General features: G+C 31.5%; 1 pseudogene; it reads right to left on the minus strand.

The window, feature by feature from the left end:
- Nucleotides 1-847: 847 nt before the first annotated feature.
- Nucleotides 848-4,248, minus strand: LOC102584016 (sodium transporter HKT1-like; annotated as a pseudogene).
- Between the last annotated feature and the right edge of the window lie 3,164 nt (nt 4,249-7,412).

The raw sequence follows: 7,412 nt of genomic DNA on the forward strand, positions 1-7,412 counted from the left end.
CTAAAAGCATGTGGAAATTTAAGGGCCAAACCCATCGGTGACCCCTAAAGTTGGTATTAAGTTTAACTTAAGACATCTCAACTGAGTGATGTTCATTTTAGACACCTCATGTGAGGTCTCACTATGTCATTTTGACGCTCTATTGTTGAGTGTATCACACTCACTTTGACATGTCAACAAAAAGTGTCAAAATGAGACAATGGGATTTTACATGAGGTGTCTAAAATGAACATCACCCAGTTGAGATGTCTTAAGTTAAACTTAATACCAACTTTAGGGGTCACCGATGGGTTTGGCCCTTAAATTTCCACATGCTTTTAGTATTAACCCTTTTAACAATATATGTACAACTTAACATGCATTTAGACCACACTGTCTATAGGTGAAAACTTCTGCAAATTGTGCACCATCAGATACAAACACAAGTCATGAATTACCACAAGTCCTCATATAAAGTACTGTACGTATATAATCATGATGTCGAGAAAAACGCCCCCCCTCAGACAAATCACTGCAACTTCACCAGGTTAAAGTAGCAACTATCGATCATTTGAAGACAAAATCTGGTGCAGTTTACATCATACTTGTTAGAATAGAAATAAGTATTTCCTACTTAGAATAGGAATAAGAATAAGAATAGGAATCCTAGTTGGAAAAGGATTCCAATGTAGTGTCTGTTTAACCATTAACAAAAATTATAAAGCCGGAAACCGAACCAATAACCCAATAAAAAAATTTGCAAAACCGTTTAAAAACCGTTAGCCCAATAACCCAATATCAATAAACCAATAGTATTTTTTTCGGTTCGGTTTATTGGTTAAATCGGTTTTTGCACATCCCTAGTTGAAGAGTCTAAGTGAAACTTGGTGCTAACTTTAGGGGGCCATCAATGGATTTGACCAAATTTAAGAGATCAAAGTTCTATTACATTGAGAATGGGAAATATTTACAAAATTGTTCAAATAATTCTTCTTATTATAAAAGCTTTGAATGCCATTCTCTAACGTAATTACAAGAGCTTCCAAGCTTTCCCTCCTTGCATATTGAATTTCTTCAATCTCCCAAAAAACATGAGAATAATGATAATTATCTTACCTTCATCACTCCATTTTCCTACAAACCCATACCATTTATTCTTACAAGTTTGGTCTCCATTTATCACCCTATCACAACTATATCCTGTTGTGAAACCAACATTCCCATATGCACTACAAAAAAGAAAAAAAAATAATCAACTTAGGAATTATTTCACAACATAAACTCTGTTTAAATGGTTGTTATATATTGTTTTATAATGTTCATATTGTATTATTTTAATGAATATAACGGTTGTATAGATTATATCGTTCTTTGTATATAATGTTTCACAACAACAATTCGAAGGATAAACCCACAAGAAAAGTAGGATACATGGTAGAGCTAAGATAGGGTAAATGATAAAATAAGATCATTAAATAATAAGTAGAAACAAAATGAGAAGAAAAAATATTAAGGTGACGACGCAATCACACCAAATCGATCGTTACACAAAATGAGACTTTCCGTCGTTACCTAACGATGAGTTTAACGATAGGATAAAATAAAATTTGAGTAACAATATTCAAAATGAATATATATTTAAACTAACAATACAATACAATGAGTAATAAATAACCACCCAAACAAGGTGTTACTATTCTTTGTTAAACTACATGGAATTAAATCCAAGAAAATGTGCAGTTTATTGAAACACTAATTAGGAATTATCATTATAGTCTAACAATTAGCCTCAGTAAATGGGAGATATAAACTAATCTCTAAAAGATTGATTATGGTATCTAAAACAATTAAAGAACCAAAATGTTCTTTATTCTTATGGCCTTAAATATACCATTTGAAAACTTAAAATTAAAAAGTCGTCAATAAAAAAAACATACATTCTTTTTAAAACGGACTATTTCGAGAGACAAAAGAATTTGTAGAGTACCTTACAACTTCAAGAGTGATATTGAAGACATTAAAGTTGAGTGGATCATCCTTTATCTTTTTCCTTTCTGTTATGCAAATAAGAATAATGAACAAGGATAGGTAACAAAGTTGGGAAAGTATGAAATTTTCTACAACTTTTCCTCTTCCTTGTTTTTCACCAAATACATATTCCTCTGTGTTCTCTTCAACACCTTTAACTGGTATAAATGATGTATATGGAGGAAGATACTTGAAAAAAAGTTAAATAATCACGTCTTTTTCTTCACTTTAAACTATGTATAATGTATCAAAATGTCTTATGACTTCTTGTCTTACACATGTCATGTGACAACTGACAACAATGAGTTGTCAAATTAGGAATTCAGAAAATTAATTATTTTTTAAACTACCTAACAATAAAATTAAGACAAAACAAATTGAAACTGAGAAAATGTCAGTATAGTGAGAATAGAAAAAGTAGGAGCGAGTCAAACAACAAAAATTTCAAGTGACACCCCTTCATCGGAAATTTACATTGTATATAGAAGTCAAATTTTGGTTTAATAAATATATATAAAAGTATTTACACCTCTTGACACAAATGAAAGGTTTAGTCTAGTGGTTAAGGTGTTATAAAAAATCCTTAAGGTTGTGTATTCAAATCTTATTTTATTTTATTTTTCTTACTACAACCATTGACACCCCTTTCTGAGAATTCTGCTTCGCTACTGCCTCGACTAATTCAACGAAATATCTGTCACCTCACACTAGCAACAAGTACGAGGTTACTCTGTCCACCAAGGCTAGGACATATAGGAAGAATCACCTAGTGTTTTTTTTTAATCTCTGCTAAGTTTTGAACCTGAGACCTCAGGATTCTCAACCATTTCATTGATCATTAGGCCACAACCTTGGAAGCCTAGTGTAATTCCAAAAGTGGGATTTGAGGAAGGTGGGATGTATGTAGACCATACCCCCACTTTTGTGGGGGGTATAGATACTAATTTCGATAAAAAAAATAGTTATCGAAGCAGGATTGAAAGAAAAATATAATCGAATAGATGAACTTACATCATTACTATGAACATCACCAAAATTGGTGGTGAAAGAGTGGAGATATCAACAATAGTTTCACCAGTGTGTCTTGCATTCACAACTTGAAACAATGATCCCACAAATCTTTGATAACTATTTAGTCCATTGAGACCATTAGAATTCCATTCCAAAACACAAAACAATATGGATTGCACCAAGATGAAACCAAACATAGTAACCACTAACAATCTTGAATGTTGTCTAGAAAACAAATGTAGATGTCCTATTTCTCTTGAATTCTTCAACAAATACTTAGCTTCTCTTTTTTTGGACACGAATAATTTTCCCATCAACCTAATCGAAAATCTCAAACACATTGGATATAACGCATTCCCAACAAGAACTTGAGGGATGAGAATCAAAATAAGACCTGAATTCTTGCTAAACACCATCATGTTTTCGTTCGTTGGAGCATATCCACAGTAAACAAAGGATGAAATTGTTGTAAAAATCGCGAAAATGTAGGTATTTAGCCCCTTGTTTGTTGGTACATCTTTTGCACTTGAAACAAAGGCTAAATACACTAAAACTAATGACATACCAACAATGTTGATGACTAGAAGATAAACTAATGTTACAACTCCAAGCAATTTAATAGATTGGTACTGGAGTTTATTATCTGATGACGCGAAATCATCTTTATCTGACTTATTAGATTTTGGAGAATCAGTTAAAACGACAATGTCCAACTCAATATTATAATCATCATCATTATTAAAATTCGAGTTTCTTGGACTAGAAGAAGTACTATTACTACTACTAAGTATTGACTCAATTTTGCTATTTTTTCTCTATGGCTTAAACTTAGGTCTTATTAAATAAAGTTCAATCATAGAAATAAAGACCTCACCACCTATGAACATCAAAAATGTTATAACAATGAGTTGGGAATTTGAAAAGACTTCCATTTCTCAAGTAGACATACTTGAAATAATAACAGAAGAAACACAAGTGAAGAATAAGTCTAAATTGGTAGACGTAAAATCTTCAATATGTCTCAGGTTCAAGTTTTTGAGAATTAAAAAACCGAAAATAGAGATGAAGATGAAGTAAAAAAGTTGTATGAAAATCTTGTTCACTTTAAAAAGAATGGATTTGTATAAAGAAGAAATGAAAAAAGCATGTTGATCCACACAAACATGACATATACAAAAATATAGAGCTACAAAGATGTAGCTTTTTTCCCAAATAAGATAAGCTACTCATTTTTGAGAAACTACAACCACTTTTCTTAATTTTGGATCTAGAGTAGTAAGGTGTCTATATCTATATATATATAATGTTTCAGTTTGATTTATATGATTTATTCTCTATCTTATTTAATTTGTTTCAGAAGAAATATTACCAATGATTTACTAATATTTAACTTCCCATTAATTAAGGTAGGTCACTCTGTCTTTTTTAATTTGTTCTAAAAAACTAATTAAAATATTCTATGGTTTCTTGCTCATCTATTTTTGTTTTATTTTATTATGATGACTATTGTTAAATTAGGATGATTTGATATGTTATCTATAATATTTTGTCACGATTTTCTCCATTTACGTATTTCTTTCTTTATACTGCTTTGGTTTGTATTTTTCATCAGCGGAAAGTCTATCGAAAACAATTTCTCTACTCCAAGGTAATGGTAAGATCTGTGTATACTTTACAGCCTCTCCAGAACTCACTTTTATGAGATCACTTTGATTCCAAAAAATATTTCTTTTTCTTTTGAAAACTCTATAATTTCGAACTCTAGTTATTTAACAGAAGATTGTAATCAACTTGTTCATCATAACATTTGTAACAATTAAATCGTAACTCATCTTTTAGTTAATTTTTGCGACAAATATCTACGCTGATATGTTCATATTACTAAAATTATTTATCTAAAATAATTTGTTAATTTATAAATTCAAGATAAATATAATTAATTTTTTCTCATTTAGTCCTTAAAATTAACTCTTTTGAAAGCATAAATATTATAAAGTTCCAAAAAAAATAAAAAATCTCCATAGTTAATCTTGATATTAATAGATAAAACACACAAATAAAATGTATTTAAAAGAGTTATATGATAAATTAATAAAAATATTATTTTTATTGATTTACCAAGTAGCATTTAAAGAGAAAATGGATAACTATCCATTTTTAATGGTTATAGTTTCCTTTTTTACAGTCAAATTATAAAAAGTTTTACTAACATTTTACGATGTATTTTTTCATCATATTGATGATATGCAAAAAATTGCAATTTATAGTACTTTTCATATAGTTTTTGAATATTTTTATTTAAACTATCGAATTAATATAATCTAATTTAACTTTGAAAATTAGTCAAATTGTCTTTCGAAAAACGTAACATAACAAATAAAAGTGGACGGAGGGAGTATGAGACAGAGGAAATATATTATCCGTTGAATGATTGATTCATAATAATTGACTAGTTATGCTTTCCGAAGTCAATGTTTTAAAAAACATGTATCGCAATTTAAGAACATTAAATGATTCAAATATTTTCAAGTAGAAGTTAATGGGTCGTACAAAGGCAAGTACATTTATATGATGCACTTGTAACGTGATTTTGTTGGTTGGATAAAATTCAAGGATAATAATTGATAGTATAAACCACTAATTTATTACTCCCTCCCTCTGTCCCTAATTACTTATCCATTTTTCCTTTTTTAGTTGTCTCTAATTACTTGTCCATTTTGACAAATTGAGAAAGGTTACTTTGAAAAAAGATAGAACTTTTTGAAAATCTTAGTTTTTTAATTCATTCATCTTCATAATTAATAGGGGTAAAATGGTAAACTTACTATGTCAATCATTGCTTTCTTAATAGGTGTGTCAATTCAAAAGTGGACAAGTAATTAGGGACGGAGGGAGTAGTATCCTAGCTCCTATTAATTATTATTGTTTTTTTTCTTTTAAATGATTTTTATTTACCTATTGGAAGTAAATAAATCAAATAAAAAAGATGACAACCAAGTGTTGGTCTACTATTTTCAAGATAGTTGTTGGTTAAAGAAAAAATAATAAATTTTGAAACTAACCTAAAAACTTAGCCGTCATTCATACCAAACCTGACTTTTGAACCACCGCCGGTGGCTATGGCCACCAACTCATCAGGGCAGCGCCCTCCGGAACCGTCCAGTGTCCTTTGAGGACAGAGAAGCAAAAGAATTTTGCATCGTTGTTTAGAGCATATCCTTTGATCACCAAACCACTACCAATGAGGTCTATCTCTTATTTACATTGGGAGCCAAGAATAATATGGGAAGAAGAGGAGGTGACACAGATGATTTACAAAGAAAATCTCCAATATGTCGTCATTGGAAAATTTTCTTATGGAATGCCTGAAATCAAAGAACTGAGGAAGATGATTCCTAAGCAATGTGAATTGAAAGGGGAATGTAATATCGGTTTGCTGGGTAATCGACATGTGCTCATCAGAGCGGCGATTATGGAAGACTATGTGAATCTATTATCTAAGCCAACTTTTTACCTAACTCTTGGACAATGATCCTACACAATGAAAACTCTGAAGTGGGATCCAATGTTTAATCCAGAAGAAGAGACAACAACAACAATTGTGTGTATCTCTTTTCCATCTCTCCCGCCTAACTTTTGTGAAGGAGGCTATATTCTCGTTGGTTGCTGCGGTGGGGAAGCCCCTTCAAGTAGATATGGAAACACAGAACCAAACGAGACCTAGTTGTGCAAGGTTGAGGCTGACCTGTTAGGAAATTTCCCAAAAAGGATAAACATTGGGGTAAGTAAGCTATCAGGAGAAGTCGTGGAAAAATGGGTTCGGATAAAATATGACTATGTACCAAAGTATTGTGCCAATTATCGATTACAAGGACATAATGAGCAAGAATGTTATGCTCTACATCCTGAATTGTATCTAAAGAAGAATGATGGAGCATAGATAGAGAAGGGGGATTCACAGGACAAAGGAAACATTACACTAAACGGAGAAAAGGAAAATACATCACTGGGAACAAACAGGGGCAAAGGCAAAGAGGAAGATACAGAGAAATTTGTAACTAAAAAAAATAGAAGAAATCAAGGAAGGGGAAGATACTTTGAAAAAAAGGTGTGGAGCAAGTGTGGAATCCTAAACCAACACAACTGGTAAAGGAAGATGAGGGGCTGGTCAATATAGAAAATCAGTTTGATGCACTAAAGGATCAGGATCAAGGGAAGGATGGGAACACATGTACAAAGGAGAATATAACAACAAGGAAGTGGAATGAAAGTGTTTTTAACAAATCATATAAGAATGAAGGACAACGAAATACAAGCGAAAAGGACAAGGGAAGTAGGGAGGACAACAAACAAGAATAAGGAGAAGTATCACCGCGACAATCAGATGAGGGGGG

The sequence above is a fragment of the Solanum tuberosum genome, unplaced genomic scaffold, assembly GCF_000226075.1.
Source record: "Solanum tuberosum cultivar DM 1-3 516 R44 unplaced genomic scaffold, SolTub_3.0 scf00304, whole genome shotgun sequence".
Classification (NCBI taxonomy): Eukaryota; Viridiplantae; Streptophyta; class Magnoliopsida; order Solanales; family Solanaceae; genus Solanum; species Solanum tuberosum.